General features: G+C 42.1%; 1 pseudogene; it reads right to left on the bottom strand.

The window, feature by feature from the left end:
* Window positions 1–15,900: 15,900 nt before the first annotated feature.
* Window positions 15,901–16,019, bottom strand: LOC112484394 (annotated as a pseudogene).
* Between the last annotated feature and the right edge of the window lie 3,996 nt (window positions 16,020–20,015).

Below are 20,015 nucleotides of genomic sequence, written 5' to 3'. Positions count from 1 at the left end.
TGGGCTGGCTGTGTGGCCGACTGAAGATGCTGTAGATTTGGGCTTGGCAGACGCTCAGGCTGTTGGGGCAGCGAAGGCACCGATGGCAGAGGGCTGTCCGGTAATTGAAGGTATAGTGGCTCTGCAGGAACTGGCAGAGCTATTGGGATGTACAGCGGTGGGAAGAAAGGTTCCTTCTCAGGGTCCCCTTGGTGGATGACTTTTACTGGCTCTTCCTTGTTCTTTCCCTGAGTCGGTAGGGCCACAAGTACCTTACTCTGTCCCTGCTTATTGGCGTAGAACCAGGCCCAAGTGGGCACTACAGTAGCTATTTGCCACCATGAGTCTATGTATGGAAACTGGTCTGGATGTCCAGGGGTCCCTGTCACTATCTGGTACACAGCTCTAACAGTGGGGAGGTCCAGAGTTCCTTCCAAAAGCCATCCTATCCCATAGGCAGGCCGCTCAAGCTCACAAAGAGTACGAAGTTTTCCTGGGGTCAACTTGACCCTGTAATCCCCTCAGAAACCTTTCTTAAAATTTTTCAACATATAATTTAAGACAGTTGGCTTAGAGGAATCTCCCCCCATCCTTGCCTTAGGGAGCTTCCTTATGGGGGGTGGAAATAGACCTTAAAATTTCAAGAAAATAAATAGACAGAGGGCCCCAATGTCAAAAGGGCCATTTGGAGATAGACAATTCTTAAGCCAAATCAGTGGTTAATTGCTCCCCCCCACCACGTATCCCACCCTGTGTCAGTGATGCAAAGACAAACAAGGGTGGATGCCTCCTGCAGAGAGGAGATCACTCAGATACTCATCTGTCAATTCACATCCTGGGAGGGACAGAGCAGGATGGAGAGAGATTTCATCACACTGCTCAGAATGGTGCACAATGTAAAACTTAAAAATTGTTTATTTCTGGAATTTTCCATTTAATATTTTTTGAACCACATTTGACTATGGATAGCTTAGGTGACGCTTGACCATAGTGGACTCAGCTTTGTGACTTACGATCGGACACTATTCCAATGCCGCCATGGACCATATACCATAAATCATGGAATTGCAGATGAGTCCACTCAAATGCCATAGCCTTTAGGGGACCTAAACCAAGCAGCACTCGGAGAGTTGGATAAATCAGGTTTATTAAGCCAGTAGTCCCAGAGGAGCTAGCACTCTGAAGATCTGGGCCCAGAGCTCAGTTGCAACTTTGCCTTTATAGGGCTTATTTGGCATGGGCTGATTGGTTAATTTGTCCTCAGATGGTTACAAAGCACGGGAGTTGCTATGGGGTACAGGCAGTTACATTTGTTGCAAAGTGTGAGAGTTGCTATGGGTTACAGGCAGTTACATTTGTTATTTAGACAGAACAAGTAAAAGGGAGGATGAGTCTTTAGTTAACTTCGAGGTCACCCTGCCCTACCTCCTGTGCAGCAAGCAAATCTACAGAAGCAGAATAAAGAGCCGATTAGCCTTTTGAGTGAAAATTCCTCTTTAGCATCACTACTCTTGCACTTTGGGGACATTATTAAGTAAAATTAGGGTTCTTTGAACACAAGCACTGTGATACTGAGACAGTCTATCTGATAACCTAGATGGCTGCTAAGTGTCTAACAGGCGAGGAGCATATACAGTACATAGTGTGGACATGCTGGACAAAGGGGCAATTCACATCCTGGGAGGGACAGAGCAGGATGGAGAGAGATTTCATCACACTACTCAGAATGGTGCACAATGTAAAACTTAAAAATTTTTTATTTCTGGAATTTTCCATTTAATATTTTTTGAACCACATTTGACTGTGGATAACTAAAATCATGGAAAGTGAAACTGTAGATAAGGGGGACTACTGTATATTTATTCTGCTGGTTTGATGGGTGCAGATGAGATTGTATAAGTTTAATTCAAATTCTTTGATTACTAGTGAAGATGAAATTTTTGTTTATTGGCCATTCATGTTTTCCTCTGTGAATTGTGTCCTCCACCCAAATGTTTACTTTTTAAAACATATTTCATTGTTACTCCAAGAGAGAGATCTATAAAAATTTATATGCCCACTTTTGTATTTGATGTATCAGTTAACTATTGCTGTGTAATAAATACCCCACCCCCAAATCTCAGTGACTTAAATCAGTTAACATTAATTATTTCTTGTGAGTATGGGAGTCAGCTAATCTAGGCTGGGCTCAGCTGGGAGTGGCTCTGCTCCATATGTCTCTCATTCTCTTTCTTGGACCAACGGGCCAACACCCTTCTCATGACAACCTAGGTGCAAGAGAGAAGTAGATATACATATAGCCTCTTGAGGACTGGGCTGAGACTGGTATGCAGTCATCTGTCCTTCATTCTTTGGAAAAAACAAGGCATGTGTCTGAATCTAGAACCAAGGCTTGGGAAATAGACACCATCTTTGATAGGAGTCACTTCAAAGTCACAAAGCATAGTGTTTGAAAGGAGAGGTGAAGAATCAAGGTCACTGATGCAAATCTATCATGGTTGCCTTTTTTCTTATTGACTTGTGGCAGCTCTTTATTTAAGATACACTTTGATATTTTATATATTGACATTTTATCTGAGGTAGTCTCTTTAGAAATAGAATTTTGAAACCTGTCGATCCAGTTCAACTTTCTCATTGTAGAGAGAAAAACTGAGGCCCAGAGATGGGAAAGGACTAGCCCAGGGTCACACCTGAGTAACATACCATGTCCTAGCCCCTTCTTCTGACATTTGAGGTCCCTACCTGACCATGTTGGCCACAGCAGCTAAGATAGTTCATGCAGCTATATCAACAAATCACCGTGAGCATTTTACTCTATGATTAATACTCAAGGAGCCAGTTTAGATCTACAATTTTAACAATAAATAAAGTGAGCAATCTCAGTTAAAGATTGAGAAAAAGGAAGAAAGCAAAACCCGAGGCCATGGGTTTGGCGACCATCTATTATTTTGTTAAATTTGGTTTGTATGGAAATAAAATTTTGTGGAAGATTTCATTAGAAGCCTGATCAGGTGACCACTTTCATCTTGAGAGTATTTACTGAAAGAAAAAAGACAATTTATAAGAACCAGAAAAATAGAATCTGAATGACCTATTACTTCTCTGCTTTAAAACATAATTGCCCTAAGGCAGCAGCCACTCCCTTTCTCTGGTCTTTTTCCATGAAGAAGGGTAAGTCTGGAGGCAAACAGCAGCAGCCAGTGAGCCTGGAGGACTCTTGCCTCTGCCACTTACCAGCAGGTGACCTTGACCTTGGGTAATTTATATTGCTTGAGCATCAAATACTCTGTCTGAAAAATGTTAATTATAACAGGACCTCCATAGGTTTGCTGTGAGTTTAATAAGCTCCTGTGTTGATAACCCCCAGCATAGTGGTAAACAAACATTTGGTGCTCAATACATGTGAACTTTTCTTCCTTTCCCTGGGTGGTCTGATGCAGCCATTCTCACTCTCTTGGGGCCATGATACACACTCTCAGAGAGTCTTTTTACAGCAGTCCCCTCCATTGTTCTCTGGGCTGACTGAAGCACATCAATAACCAAGTCCAGGCTTGTAAACATGAATGTGATGGCCAGATGGCAGATGCACCTAATGAGAGAGGTTGCAGGTAGGGACTGGAAACTTGGAATGTATGGCCTCAGCCACCCAGCCCCAGCTGCTAGGTGGGAACAAAACCCAGTGGGCCAATTCTTCTGCTTTTTTTTTTTTAAGAGACTCCAAAAATCCAGCTTTTTGGGGATAAAAGATTCCACTTTATAGGTAATGGTAGTAAAATTCGAGTTTAAAAAATATAAAAAACAATCTGTGTTAGACAAAGAAATCTAGCCTCACACTACTAGTTTTCAATCTCTGAATTTCTTTATAAATAGTAAAATTCTGGCATGTGTATCTTCACATCCCCTTCCTATAGCCCTGGCAGACATTGTTAATCGCTCCCAGTGCTCTTTCCTGCTCAAGCAGTATTCTGCCTCAAAATTTCTTACCATCCAGCATTCTGGGAAGCCACAGACAGTTAGCTAGTATTGGCAGAGGAGAAGAGGTCCACTGTCACCCCTACCTAATGTACTCCAAGCCTCTCATTTTAGAGATGGGAAGGGCTGATTTTAGCTTACCCATAATCAATGATGTGAAGGTGTCAGCTTTTCTCTGGCAGCGTGCCTGGGATGGACACATATAGAGAAAGAGATAGAGGGGTTGGCTAAAAGATGCTGTGTGTACTGGAAGGGATTTTTTTCCCTTTCAAAGTTATAGTTTTGGGGCTGAAGCATCTTAAAATGCAGAAGAAGCAGGCAACTGTTGCTCCCCAACTACCTGTTCTTACTGCCCACAAGGTACCAGAGGCAGTGGGCAAGGGGATTTTGGGTGTGTGTGTGTGTGGGTGTGTGTGTGTGTGTGTGTGTGTGTTAAATGTGTAAACGTAGTCATTTCATTAAGTTTTCAGGAACCACTAAAATGACATTTCCCATCTGTGTGGGGGAGGGAAATGGGGGCTCATGTTCTAAAAGGAAAATTATAAAGGGCTATTTCTTGGTCACCAGAGTTGGAGGTAGATTCATGTCTGCTGCCAATTCAATAATTTTGTTCCCTAAAAAAAGGAAAATGGGATTGTTGTTATCACCTCCAAGAGATGTTGGCATCCTTTGTCAGTGCCCTGCTTGCCATTTATTCTCCAAACATTTATGAGCTCAAGGTATGTATTGACAGAGTGGGAGTAGAGCGATGAGTCAAATGGGGCTTCTCCATGGAGGGGCAGAGTGGGAGACAGATAAGTCTCAAAGCACCTTCTGTAAGATGGAAGTTGCTGGAGACTGGGAGAAGGGACTGTGCTGCTTGGTGGTTGAAGTACGCTCCGAGGAGATAAGTCAGAACCAGGTCTGGAACAATGGGCATCTTAGAAGAGGGGCCAGTTTGAGCCCAAGGTCAGAAATTTCTAGCCTCATGTGGGAACAGTGATGAGGAGTGTGGAGGAATGGGTAGTGGCCTGGGTTCAAATCCTCACTGATTTGGAACAAAATTATGACATATTGTGCTGGATGTAAAAAGCCTCTAGGCTCCCAGACTAAGAGGAGGTACTGATTTTGGATGCGTCGGATCACTACGTTCAAATTCCAGGCTTCTGTCTCTCCAGCCTTATAATATCCCCCAGGGGGATGCATGATGGAGTTGAAATGTTGTGAATTCAGGACAGCCAAAGAAGTTAGCAAAGTTGATTCTTCTCAATCTAACTAGACTCCTTTAGGTTTCTCGTATCTTGAATTATAAATGGATAAAACCCATTTAATAAAATTTCACATAATTTCAGGTTTTGAGTGGGTTATTTAATTTGATATTTAAACCTATTCGATCAAATCATGTTATAAAATATTCTAATTAGTAAACCCTCATTGTATTTTATCTTGTCAAATGTTTAATATGTTTTATTTTCTATTACTGAAAGTATAACTTTATGCACAGGAAGAAAAATTATAAATGTCAACTTATAAAGGTTGGTGGGCGATATAGTCTTGTCAAAGTTCTGTGAGAGAGCAAACCAAAAGTTGTAAACCTCCCTTGTAGGCAATGGGGAGACATGGATAATGCCTGAGTGGGAGTGTGAGGTTTTGGAGAGGGGCTAGGAGGGTTATTCCAGGGCTAAAAGTATGTGTGAGTGGAATCCCCTTAGTGGTAGCTGATAGGATAACTGGTCCATCCAAAGGGAGTGGACAGGCTATATTATAGAAAAATGGGTGTACTCCCCTCTCTTCTGCCCCTTTGTCTCTTAAAGAGGCTCCCCTAGGCTTCCTCTTTTAGTCCTACCAATCCCTTTCCCTCCCCTCAGAGCATCACCTCCTCAGCTCCACCTCAGATCATCAGGCATTAGATTCTCATAGGAGTACTGATCCTGGTGCTAAAAATTTGGGGGACCGCTGCTCTAGAGCCTTGCTACAAACTCTGGTCCTTGAATCAACAGCATGGACATCACCTGGGAGCCTCCTAGAAATGCAGATTCTCAGGTCCCACTCCAGATCTGCTAAAGTCTGCATTTCAAAAAGACCCCCAGGTGACTTGTATGCACATTTCTAATTACAGAGTAATCTGAGTTAATTGAAGTAGAAAATATAGATGAGCAAGAAGAAAAGAAATATCACCTGTAGCCCCCTGCTGATTGTTAACTGTTTCAATTTGCTGTGCTTTCTCCGAGATTTTTTTCACACACACACAGAGAAATGTTTTATCTTAGAGAAATATCTGCAAGCTGCAGAGATTTTTTTAACCTATATTCTTCATGCACATAAATATATCATGGGCATCTTGTCATGTCAATAAGTATGGGTCAATATACATTACTCATTCTATAATTTATACACCATTCAACAAATATTGAGTGCCTACTGTGACAGATACTGTGCTAGGATCTGTGTTTACACTGGGGAACAAAATAGATCAGTTCCTACATTTGAGAAGCTTACAGTCTCATTGGGGGAAAAGTAAACACCGATACCAAGACTGTCACAAATATGACAGATTCTTGGAGGACCCTTGTTACCGGGGATTTGACCTGGTCAGGGAGGAACCCCTGGGGAGAGAAGAGTCATCCAGGCAGTGAGAGTAGTGTGTGCAAAGGCTCTAAGAGGAGAGGAACGGAGGGAATGTGGCTATTGTGGCCCATGGGCAGAGAGCAAGGAGAGAATGGTGCAAGAGGAAGCTGCATAAGTCACTTAATCAGTCTCCAGTGAATGGGCACTTAGTTTGTTTTTAATGTTTTAGTACGACTAAAATGGACATCCTCGTACATACAACTGTGCACCTTTGTCTGATTATTTCTCTGGGACATCTTCCTAGACATGGGCATGTGCTTTCTTCTGTGTGGGTCTTGAGAGTTATTGAGCCAAAATCCCAAACTGGATTTAATTTCCTGGATGCCCCTTCCCTGAACCAGCTTTCTTGACTCTGTGGCTGTTCCTGCTCTAGTCACACTAGAGGAGTCGACTCTGGTTGGAGAGGGACAGCCTGGGATAGGGGAACAAAGTCCTGCTGAGGACAGAAAAGACAAAAGCAACTGAGGTTCCCCACTGATGGGAGGGATGGTCCTTGTAATTCTGAACTTATTTCATCTTCTCCGACCATTCCCTGCCTGCCAGAGTTCCCAGTCCAATGTGGAGACAGCTCAGGCTTAGACGAGGCCCGAGTGGGAGCAGTCCTAAGGAAGCTCAGATGAGGCCCCAACCTAGTATAGGGGAGGGAATGGTCAGGGAGGGCTGCCTAGAAGAGGGAACATTTGATCAATTACCTTGATGGTATAATAATAAGTTTCTCTGGTAGACAAGAGAAAGAGGGAAGAGTTCCCAAGAATGTTTAAAAATGACCAGAGAGGACGCAAGGAACTGTGTGTGTGCTGGGTGGGTGGTGGTGGTAGCAGGGAAGGATATGGCTGAGGTCAGGAGAATGTTGAGTTTATTTAGTTAGGGCAGGGCTTTCTTGGGTCTGTTGTGAACATGTACGTGAGTGAAGTGAGGGATTGGACCAGGCAACTGTTCTCTTCGTGCAAGCTCTGGAGATAGAGGCCTAGGTTTAAATCCTGACACCACTTCTCATGAGCTGTGTGATCATGAGTAGGTTGCTGGAACTTTCTCAGCCTCATTTTTCTTACTCAGGAAATGGAGGCAACGATAGTGCCTCCATTGTTTGGGCTGATTTGAGAATAAATAAACTAATTGATGGAAAGTACTGGGAAGAGTTCCTGGCATATAAAGGACCAGCTGGAGAACTAAGATAGGTCACCCACCTCTACAATCCTTGGTTTCCTCAGCTGCAGTGTGGGCAAAATAAAATCTCTATGGCGGGGGTGCTTGTAGATAGATATTCACAACATCCAGCGAACATACGTGTATGTGGCCCTCTGCTAGATAGACTTAGCTTCTCTCATGTACCTGACTTTGATGTGGGGAAGATGGAAAAAAGAAATAGAGAAGATTGTTTCAGAGAGTGCAAAGTGGCATAAGAAACATAAAACACAATTATAGGAGAGAAGATGATGAAGTTGGTGGGGACACAACTTCAGTTTGGTGATCAGGAAAGATTTTTCTGTAGTGGCAACATTTGAATCGAGGTCTCAGTTTCAAGGAATCAGCAAAGATGGGGCAGGAGGAGTGTTCCAGGCTGAAGGAATGGCCCACGCAAAGGCCCTGAGATGGGAATGCTATCGGTGATTGTGAAACAGCAAGGGGGCAGTGTGGCTGAAGTAGGATTGCCAGACGGGAGGTGGGTTGACAGAACGGGTAGAAAAGGAGAAGGGATTAAGAACTACAAATTGCCAGTTATAAAAACAGGGATTGAAATCACAGGGAATATAGTCAATAATACTGTAATAACTATGTATGGTATCAGATGGGTACTAGACTTATTGGAGTGATCACTCTATAAGTTATATAAATGTCTAATCACTATGTTGTACAACTGAAACTAATATCATATTGTATACCAACTGTAATTGAAAACTTTCTAAAAAAATTTAAAAAGTAATAAACCCATTACATGTTAACATTAAAAAATGTATAGGACACCCACTCAAATTTCTGAAATTAGAATTTCAGATAAACAATGAATTTTTTTTAGTATAAGTATGTCCTAAATGTTGCATGGGACATACTTATGCTAAAAATTTTTTTCTTGTTTAACTGAAATTCTAATTTAAATGGGCACCTTGTATTTTATCTGAGAATCTTAGGCTAGAGGGGAGAGAAGGAGGGAGAAAGCTGGGGGAGATGAGTCAGCAGAGGCTTGGCAGGCCTCTGGTTAACAGGGGTTAAGGCCACCAGCCTCTATCCTGCTCCAGGTGCTAACTGGGTGGATGTTCTTTGCTTAATGGGGAAAGCCTCTGTCAGGGACCCAAGAACCAGTGGTTCGAGTCACTCAGATTATGAAGAACCATTTTTAAAAATGATTCATCCCAAGTAACAGACAAAAGAGCTGGGTCTGCATCACCTCTTAGGAGGTGAAAATATCCCTTACAGAAATGAAAAGAAAGAGAGGCGGATGGATGGAGTATGTGAGTGATATTAAAATTAGAACAACCGTGTTCTCTTAATTAGAAATGCATTTGGTGCCACATGAATCGGTAATGGGCTTCCTTGCAGACTTCTGGAAGGGAGAGGTCCGGGTCGGCAGTGTAAATATTCATGAGGAGCTGGAAAAGGATCCCTAGGGGATGCAGGCCTGCTCATTTCCAGGAGAGGTACAGCAGGGAGATCTGGGTACAAATCCCTGCTTTGCCACTAACTAGGTGAACCTCTGTGACCTCAGGCCTGTTTTGCTCTCTCTGAGCCCCAGTTTCCCTTGTGTACAGGAGGGATCCTGCCCTGGAGGGAGATGGATGATGGAATCAAGTTCAGGACAGGTTACTAAGAGGGCCAAAGGGAAGTGGTGACTCTGAGCTGCCCCTTGGGCAGAATTAGGGCCCTGCATGTGGGCCCTGCTGGTTTCACTCTGTGAAGTTCCTGTTGTATAAGTGGATGAATGAATGGGCTCTTTGGCAAATCCCCTTCCTTTTTGTGGCCAGGGCTATTTTACAACGTTTCGGCACATCCAAACCACACACACAAGGACTGAGCTGAGATGCATTAACTAATGTTATGTCCTGTGGACATTTAATTAAACATTTATTCATTTTGATGCATCATTGTGTTTTTTTCCCTCCCTCCTCTACTTTCCATCTCAAACATCTTCATGGGCCCCTGACAACCTTCTGGCTACAGATGCTATACTCACAGAGTCTAAGGGAAAAGGCATTGTCTTGGGGCTTCAGGACCCTCATCCGTAAAAAGGGAAGGTTGGAAGAGGTGACATCTACTGTGCGTGTTCCTCCCATTGGAGAGGATTGCTAAAGCTAGTCTATCCTTCAGAGTCATTGTGGTGATAATAACTGTACTCTCTCAGAGGAAGCTGTTGTGCTGGGTGATTTACATGTCACCTCATTGAATTTCATGGCCTTCAACATCCCTTAGTAGTAGATATTCTTATCCCCACTTCACAAATTAAAAAGCAGAGACTGGGGGTAGGGGGTTAGGACAAATCCTGTAGGACCCTAAGATACCTGAGACAATGTCCCCAGAATGTTTGAGGAGATATGGACAGAGGCATATTAAACAGCATGGAATGACAGGGAGAGAAAGGACCCTCCTTTTTCATTTCTCTTTCAGTCTTTTTATTACACAAAGGAGAAGTGTTCAGCTACATGCTGATAGGTCTTTAACTCTTTGCTAGCACTTGCTAGAAAAACAGTCTTCAAAAATCACAGTGTGGAATGACCACAGTCTCTAACTAGAAATTAACAATTTTTAAATTCTATTTTATTTCATGGATTATCTTCTAATTATGGCAAGTGACTCAAACTTTCATTTCAGACTAAATATATTTTGGTAAGAAAGCTTTTAAACTAAAGATATTTCAGTTTAAAAAAGTAAAGAACAAATCAAATATATGTTTAGTGTGTACTCAATGACAGCACGATTTATGAAGGCAGTATTTGACTGAACAAATTTGGGGTTACATCTGAGGTGGACTACCATTAACATGCTGTGTGTCCTCAGTCAAATTACTCTCCCCCTCTAGGCCTCCCCATTTGTAATGAAGATTGTTGGCCCAGATAAGCTCTAGTGCTAATATTCTAACTCTGAAGACCCCTTTTACTGATCATCTTCCCCTCTTAGAAGGACAGATCAAAGTCTTCCATATAGGTTTAGCAGACAGTGGACCAAGGGCACTTAGGACAGGCCCGAGTCCTTATACTATGCTCTGTGCACATGGGCTCCAAGAGCTCAGTGCTGGTGATGAGAGAGGAGGAGAGGTTTTAGTCCCAGCATGGGTTGTATGCAGCTGCAGCTGCTTTCAAAGTCATTGAAAGTAGCAATGTTGTAGCCAGTTACTGCTTTTGGAAGGTGGACAATTGAGGATTGAGCATCCTTCCTAATTTGCAGAAAGAAGGTGATTGACAAGTTGACTGCCATCACGAGCCAGCCCCAACTTCAGTGATGAAAAAGTGCTCCCCTGCCATCCAGAGAGAGGGTCCTAATGGCCAGCTCTATGCATTAGAGGCATGGAGCATCAGGACAGGTGAGATTGGAGTAGGGGGAGGTGGCAGGAAGGGCCTCCAACCCCAAGATAGCTCTTGAGATGCTTTGTCTCTTTTATACACATGCAGTTGGGCATCATGAGAATCCTGAGAGTCTCTGCTTTTTAATAGGGGAATTGAAAACATTAATGTTTATTGTAGTTGGTAATCTGTTTGGGCTTATTTGTAGACATTTTAGTTTCTCTTCTTAATGTGTTTACATTTCAAAATTGACCAAATTGTCTTTGTTCCAATTTTTCCCTCTACTGTTTTTGAAAATTTATCTTCTATCTCTATTTTTCTGGTGGCTGCTTTTATATTTTTAACACAAACACTTAGTTTTTGAATAGTGTTTATTGTTTAAGTGTCTATATTCCAACTTGATCTTTTCAGGTACTGCCAGACCCCTGAGGCAAGGATCAGGGAGTGGGGAAAGGGATGGATGACGTTATACGCACTTACTGTGTGCCTGGCATTTTCTATGTGTTTTCATACCTGATCTCATTTTATCCTCAGAGCAGCCTGGAAAGGGGAATTGTCTCCCCATTCACAGATGAGGAAAGCGAAGCTCAAAGAGATAAAGAGTTACCCAGGGCTTATTAGTAAGTTGGTGGCCAAGTGGGATTTCTGAAGCCTGGCTTTTTCCATCATTTTTTGTCTGCCTGCCTGCCTGCCTGCCTGTCTGTCTGTCTGTCTGTAGTGTCCATCATTTTTGTCTGGACTTCCTCAATAAAGGGTCAGGTAAAGCTGGAGAGTAAAGACAAGAAGAAATGTCAGAGAGAATGGTGACTGTGTGAGGGGGAGGGGAGAATCTCTGCTTCCTGACAGTGAAGATTCAAGGTGTCTGAGAGCCTCGTGGAGCTCTGGGTATGGCATCATCCTGACCTCAGGATCTGGGGAGGACACTGGTGCTGGTTCAGGTATGAACTAGGAATTCAAGGACTGCTCCACTCAGTAATCCATCCCTCCACTCATCTATTCATTCATCAGATATTTCCTGAGCCTTTCTTGGTGGCAGGACATGGTGGTGGGGGGGCATGGTCCTGGCTTCAGACACAATTCTTCTCAATCCAGATTGAAGTGAGAGGGAGACATGCATAGAAAATATAATACTCCGAGATTATTTGCTCCCTTTCAGGTTTACTTATTATGGCTATATTTTGAAAGGTCATGCATGTGCATGGAAAACAATATCTGAACTTTATAAAAGGTTATAGGTCAGTCTGCTTTCCATAGCTAAGATATTGTTACTTTATAAACAGGTAAAATATACATGAGGAGGTTTTTAAAAATCCAGAGACACCCATTTTTAGCATTATCTAGAATGTATCCTTCTGGAAATAGTCTACACATATTCAAGCACACAATTCTACACATTCCTTCATATTTTTACACTGCTAGGAGCATCCCATATCTGCTGTTTTGTGCCTGACTTTTGTCACTTACTTTATTCCTCATCAGTCCATAGACTAAGGCTGAAGAGATTCCACAGAATGGACTTTCCATGATTCCTTTGAGCCTGTGAATGAGTTTACTGTGGAATAAATTTCTAAGATTGGAATTGTCAGGTCAAAAGGTGTGTGCATTTGAAATTTGGAAAACAGTTTGATTATCCAGTTGTCCTGAGAGAAGCTTTTGCCACTTGTCACTCCAATAGTGACTGAGAGCTACTGCTTATTTCCTCACAGCCTCACAAATTGATGAAAATGATCTTTTAAAAACAGCAGGAGGAAGAGCCTACGGAGCCCACAGGAGACCTCAATTGGGCTGAGGGAGTCAGGGAGGGCTCCTGGAAGGAGGTACCACTTAGATAGAGTCTTGCAAGATAAGTAGGAGTTTGCCAGTCTGGGGAGTGTGGGAAGGAGTATCTGGAAGATGGAACAGCATGAACAAAAGTGCAGAGATGTGGGAGCGTGTGATGTGTCCAAGGCAAGAAAATGAGAGTGGTGGAGTAGAGAGGAGGGAATGCAGGTACCCAATAACTAAGGGCACTGGCAGCTACCTGAAGCCTCTTTCTCTTCTGACCTCTCTGGTTGAGTATGGTAGAGCAGCCTTTACTTCAGGGTGGAATAATCAGTAAACCATTGGAAATGGTGCAGGGCGGTGTTAAGCAACATATACCGAGCCTGGAATTCAAAGTCAAGATTCCCCTTGCCTCTAACTCACTGAATGACGTTGGGCAAATACCTCCAGGCTTTGGTCTCAACTTCCTCATTTTTAAAGTGCAACCAACAATCTACACTCTGGCTGGTAGGGAGAAGCCTCTATATGAGGTGAGAGGGTGAGAGAAAGATGGCTGTTTTGCAGTCCAAGGGCTTAGGAGACAATCATTGTCTGAGCATGTGGGGTTTCCAGCTCTCATCTGGCTTGTCTCCTCTTGTCACCCATCTCTGGGGCCTCTGCTTTCTGCCCATGCCCCTTTACAGCATCATGGCTTTCTGTTCTACAGCGAGACTCAATCTACCATGCAGACACTGTGAGTTTCAGTAAGGCCGCTTGCTCCTTGAACTTACCAGGATGGAAAGATGGAGCAGGAGCTCTGTGGCAGTGTCCTCCTGGGAGTATAAATATGGCCACAATAACACCTAACATCCTCACGATCAACAACAACAAGAGAGGGCATCTGATCGTGCATGGAAGGGTGGAGGGAAAATTATAGCTGCTTTCAAAGGGCCCTGGTAGATGGAGTGTTCTGAGGGTGAACCCCTTCCCTCCATCTTTCTGGCTTCAAGCCAGGCTAAGGATTGAGAATGGCTGCAGGAGGTGGATGTGCCCTTGAAGTGCAAGTCGTTGCTTACCTAGCCCCTGTTGTGTGCCTGGTACCATGTAAGCCATGATTATAAAAATGGCCTCAATTTTGCCCCCTTTCTATCTCTGTACCTTTTGTGACATGGCTTTGCAGCACCTCCCAATCAGAGATGGAATCTATTACCCTCCTTTTGAGTATGGCTGGCATTATGACTTGCTTTGGCCAACAGAACGTGGCAGAAGTGGCATTGGGCAAGTTCTGCATCTAGGCCTCAGAAAACTTTGTGCCTCCCACTCCTACAATGTGAACGAAGTCTGTTGACTGAATGCCAAGATTGTTCTGGAGCCCCAGCAACAGGTTCTGGCAGTCTTGTGGGAAAATAGGCTGGGAAAAAATGCACATTTCCCAGGGCAAATGTGTAACATGAAAGCATGAAGAAGACCAGGCTAGCCTGGGACAGACTGGAACATTTGTGATCATCTAATGAGAGGCAACCACCATCCACCTGAGAAAACTGTGCCTGTCCAGAAGGAGCCCAAAATTAGATTCTTTGTATGAAATTTCCTGCCTTTAGAATGTTGGCAACTGATATTCATTATTTAATGCACTGCCTATCTTGGACCAGAACGACCAGCTGCTCCATTTACAACATTTGTCTTGGGTCCAGTTCAGTCATAAGGACTGAGAACCATGTCTCAACTGCATCTATCACAATGATTCACACAGCTCTTCCTTCAACAAAAACACAATGATCTTTGGCTTCTCTGGGCCAGGCCTTGCCTGGAGGTTGCATTGAGAAGCACTGAAGTAAGAGGCAGGCAGGCTTTCCTGATAGTTGATGGCCTCAATCCAGCACAGGGCTCCTGGGAGGGCTTCATGGTGTGCCTGGAGAAGTTGGTTACCCACCTTTTCATCCTCCACCTCCATTGTCCCACTCTGGATTAATCCTGACGGGGACACTGGAAGAAGAATGGTCAGTCTTCTTAAATGAAGCTCTTCTGTTAGATACCGTGTTTTTTTTCTTTTAATAGCTTTATTGAGATACAATTAACATACCACACAATTCACCTTTTAAAAGTGTATAATTCAATGACTTTCAGTATATTTAGAGTTTTACAATCATCACTACAATCAATTTCAGAACATTTTCATTACCCCATAAAGAAATATTCACCCTCCAATCCTACCCACCCAGCCACCTCACTCTCCCAGCCCCAGTTGTTCACTAAACTATTTTCTGTCTCTACACATTCACCTATTCTGGAAATTTCATCTACATGGAATTATACAATATCTAGTCCTTTTTGACTGGCTTCTTTCACTTAACATAATGTTTTCAAGATCAATCTATGTTTTAGCATGTGTCAATATTTTATTCCTTTTTATTACCAGTTAATATTCATTATATAGATATACTACATTTTATTTATCCATCAATCAATTGATCAACACTTAGGTTGTTTCCTTTTTTTTTTTTTTAGCTATTGTGAATAATGCTGCTGTGAACATTCGTGTACAAGTTTTTGCATGGATGTATGTTTTCCATTCTCTCAGCTATATACCCTGGAGTGGAATTTCTGGGTTGTATAGTTCAAACGTTTGAGAAACTACCAGACCCAAAAGCAGCGGTACCATTTTCCAAAGCAGCGGTACCATTTTTCTCTACATCTTTGTCACCACTTAGTATTTTCTGTATTTTTAATTCTAGCCATCTGAGTGGGTATAAAGTGGTAGCTCACTGTGGTTTTGATTTTCATTTCTCTAATGGCTAATGATGTTGAGCATCTTATTCTGTGCTTATTATATCTTCTTTGAGAAAATGTCTATTCAGATCATTTGCTCATTTTATATTGGGTTATTTGTGCTTTTATAGAGCTGTAAAATTTTGTTAAATATTCTAAATACAACTCTCTGATCAGATATATGATTAGCAAAAACATTTTTTACCATTCTGTGGATTGTCACTTCAGTTTCTTATTTTATTATTATTATTATTTATTTTTTAGGCAAGGCAACCCTTGATTGACCTCACAGATTGCAAAGACCTTGTCAGTTTATAATCCCTTATTTTTTATTTTTTTACACCTACAGCACCTGGTCTTCCTAGGTGGTCTCCCATCCAAGTACTAACTAGGCCCGACTCTGCTTAGCTTCCTAGATCAGACAGGATCAGGCTTGTTCAGGGTAGCATGGCTGTAGGCCACTTTAGTTTCTTAATTGATGTCTTTTGAAGAACAAACATCTTTAATTTCAGTGATGTCCAATTGATCTAGTTTTATTTTTGTTGCTTATGGTTTTTGGTGTCATTTATAAGTCATTGTGGTTTTAATTTGCATTTCCTTTATGACTAATGATGTTAAGTATCTTTTTATGTGCTTATTTGCCTTTTGTATATCTTCTTTGATAAAATGTTTGCTTAAATATTTTGCCCATTTTTAATTTAGTTATTTATCTTGTTATTATTAAGTTTTAAGAGTCCTTTATGAGTTCTGGTCAAGATGGTGGAGTACGCTGGTGGAGTACGCAGTTCTTGCCTCCTCTCAAAACTACTTCAAAATTACAACTAAACTACAGAAGAGCCATCATTAGGAGTCTCCTGAAGTTTAGCTGGAAGAGTGAGGGGTTTCATTTCCACACCAGGCTTTCCAGCCTAGGGTTCCAGTGCCAGAAAGAGAAGTCCTTACAACTTCTGGCTGTGAAAACCAGTGGAGATTGTGTCAGAATGAGACAGGGCTGAGGGATTTGCAGACTTTCCTCTTAAGGGGCCCAAGCACAAACTTACTTAGTGACTTTCTCACTCATTGTGAGCTCCAGCTCTGGGGCAGCAGCTCGTAAGGTGCCAAGGACATACAGGGAGGAATTGAGTTGTCTGGCTTTGGGGCGAGTGCTGAAGGGGCAGCTTTCTCTCAGACAGAAGTGCTGGTAGAGGGCATTATTCCTATGTTGAGTCTTCTCCCACCTGTTTGCAGACCCAGGAGGGTGCCATATCTGAGTCTCCAATTAACCTGGATAACACTGGTCACCTTGCCCTGGTGATTATCTGAGACCCTTCCACTCCCAATAAGTGGGCCCACTCAAGCCGCTTCCAGCAGCTTTTCCATACACACAGCCTGTTTTGGCTCATGCTGCAGACTTTCTTAAAGTCTCTCAAAGGTTCACAAAACCCAAACAAGTGGCATCTAGCCTTGACATGCCCCATACGCTTGCTGAGCAGCCCCAAGTTTGGCACTAGTGGCAGCCGCCTTGGTTTGTAACTTGGCCTCTCGAGGCACTTCCAAGCCCAGCATGGGTGGTGGCCATCTGTGGATTGCTTGCTTGGTGGCTCATGCTGGTAGCCCATGGCTGGACACAGGCTGTAGCTAAACTTGGCCTGTGGCAAGGCCCCTCCCAGGAAGGCTGGGCCTGTATACCTGGTGGCTGGCTTTAGTCTGAGCTGGAGCACCACTTGAGGTCATATCTGAGGACGATACACCCAAAGGGCAGACAGGGTAGGCACCAGAGCCCTGCTAAACCAAATCCTATTCTGTAGGGTAAGCACCTGCTCAACAGCTCCTCCACTGGTCATGGTCAGTCATCACAATCAATCAACCTGAGGGGCAATCACGCCCACTGACAAGCAAACAGCAACCAAGGCTCAACTACAACAGGAAGGCACACATAATCCATACAAGGGACATACCTTGAAGTATCCAGCTCAGCTGACCAGAGAAAGCTGTGCCACTGGGCACCACAGTACACCTACTAAGGACACTCTACTAAGACCAGAAGACATAGCAACTCTACCTAATACATAGAAATAAATACAAATAGGCAGCCAAAATGGGAAGACAAAGAAACATGTCCCAGATGAAAGGATAAAACAAAGCTCCAGAAAGAGAACTAAATAAAATGGAGAGAAGCAATCTACCAGATGCAGAGTTCAAAACGCTAGTTATAAGGATGTTCAATGAACTTAGAGGAAGAGCAGATGAAACCAGTGAGAACTCTAACAAAGAGACAGAAAACATAAAACTGCCAAAATGGGAAGACAAAGAAACATGTCCCAGATGAAAGGATAAAACAAAGCTCCAGAAAGAGAACTAAATAAAATGGAGAGAAGCAATCTACCAGATGCAGAGTTCAAAACGCTAGTTATAAGGATGTTCAATGAACTTAGAGGAAGAGCAGATGAAACCAGTGAGAACTCTAACAAAGAGATAGAAAACATAAAACTAGAGATAAAAAATATAAAAAAAGAACAAGTCAGAAATGAAGAATACAATAAGTGAAATAAAGAATACCGCAGGAGCAATTAACAGTAGATTAGATGAAGCAGAGGCTTAAATCAGAGGTTTAGAAGATAAGCTAGCAGAAAAAAAATAATAGGAACAGCAACAAGAAAAAACCATTTTTTTAAATGAGGATAGTTTAAGGGGCCTCTGGGAACACATCAAGCATATCAACACTTGTATTATAGGGATACCAGAAGGAGAAGAGAGAGTGCAAGGAATTGAAAACCTATTTCAAGAAATAATGACTGAAAACATCCCTAACCTGGTGAAGAAAATAGATATACAAGCCCAAGAAGCAAAGAGTGTCCCAAATAAGATAAACCCAAAAAGGACCACACCTAGACATATCATAATTAAAATGCCAAAAGTTAAAGAGAAAGAGAGAATCTTAAAAGCAGCAAGGAAAAGCAGTTAGTTAACTACAAAGGAGCTTCCATAAGACTGTCAGCTGATTTCTCAACAGAAACTTTGCAAGCCAGAAGGTGTTGGCAAGAAATATTCAAAGTGATGAAAAGCAAGGACCTACAACCAAAGTTACTCTACCCCCCAAAACTATCATTTAGAATTTAAGAACAGATAAAGAGTTTCCCAAACAAGAAAAAGCTAAAGGAGTTCATCATCACCAAGCCAGTATTATAGAAAATGTTAGAGGGACTACTTTAAGAGGAAAAAAAAAAAAGATAAAAAAGATAAAAAATATGAATAATAAAATGGCAATAACTACATATCTAGCAATGCTTACTTTAAATGTAAATAGATTAATGGCTCCATTAAAAAATAGGATGGCTGAATGGATAAGAAAACAAAACCCTTACATAGGCTGACTATGAGAGACTCACTTCAGATCAAAAGACGCACAGTCTGAAAGTGAAGGGATGAAAAAAGATGTTTCATGAAAATGGAAACAAACAAACAAAAACCTGGGGTAGCAATAGTTATACTAGACAGAATGGACTTTAAAGTAAAGGCTATAACAGGAGACAAAGAAGGACCTAGTTATCCCATTTGTGGGTATTTATCCGAAGAAACCCAAAACACTACTTTGAAGGCACATGTGAATCTTTATATTCATTGCAGCGTTATTTACAGTAGCCAGGAAGGCATCCTGAAAGCATCCTGGGTGTCCATCAATGGATGAATGGATAAAGAAGAGGTGGTATGTGTATGTATGTATGTGTGTGTATGTACACTGATAGATGAATGGATAAAGAAGAGGTGGTACATATACACAATGGAATATTACTCAGCCATAAAAAAGAATGAAATCTTGCCATCTGCAACAACATGGAAGGACCTATAGGTTATTGTACTGATTGTACAAGATAGAGAAACAAGCTCAGAGATACAGAGAATATTTTGATGATTGTCAGATGAGGGTGGGGGATAGGTGAAGGGGAGAGGGGATAAAGAAGTACAAATTGGTAGTGACAAAATAGTCATGGGGATGTAGAGTATAGCATGGGGAATATAGTCAGTAGTATTGTAATAACTATGTATGGTGTCAGATACTGGATTTGTGGGGGTGATCATTTCGTAAGTTATATTAATGTCTAACCACTCTGTTGTATGTGGTGACAGAAAGAAAACGAACTATGGGAGGCGAACACACAGTGTAAATATATACATGCCTTACTGTTAAAGTGTACAGCTGAAACATATTGGATTTTGTTAACCAATGTCACCATAAAAAAAAAGAAAGAAAGAAGCCTTTGCCAAACTTTAGCCATTAAGATTTTCTCCTATGTGTTTACCCTAGAAGTTTCATATATTTATCTCCTATGTTTAGGTCTACTATCTATTCCAGGTTAATTTTTGTATCTGCTATGAGGCATGGGTCCAGGCTCATTCTTTTGTATGTGGATCTCTTATTGTTTCAGCAACACGTGTTGAAAGATTATCCTTTCCCTCATTAACTTGCCTTGAGAT

The sequence above is a fragment of the Pteropus alecto genome, unplaced genomic scaffold (assembly GCF_000325575.1).
Source record: "Pteropus alecto unplaced genomic scaffold, ASM32557v1 scaffold75, whole genome shotgun sequence".
NCBI lineage: Eukaryota > Metazoa > Chordata > Mammalia > Chiroptera > Pteropodidae > Pteropus > Pteropus alecto.
Note: the sequence above shows the minus strand (reverse complement) of the source record. Positions and strands in the feature narration are given on the sequence as shown.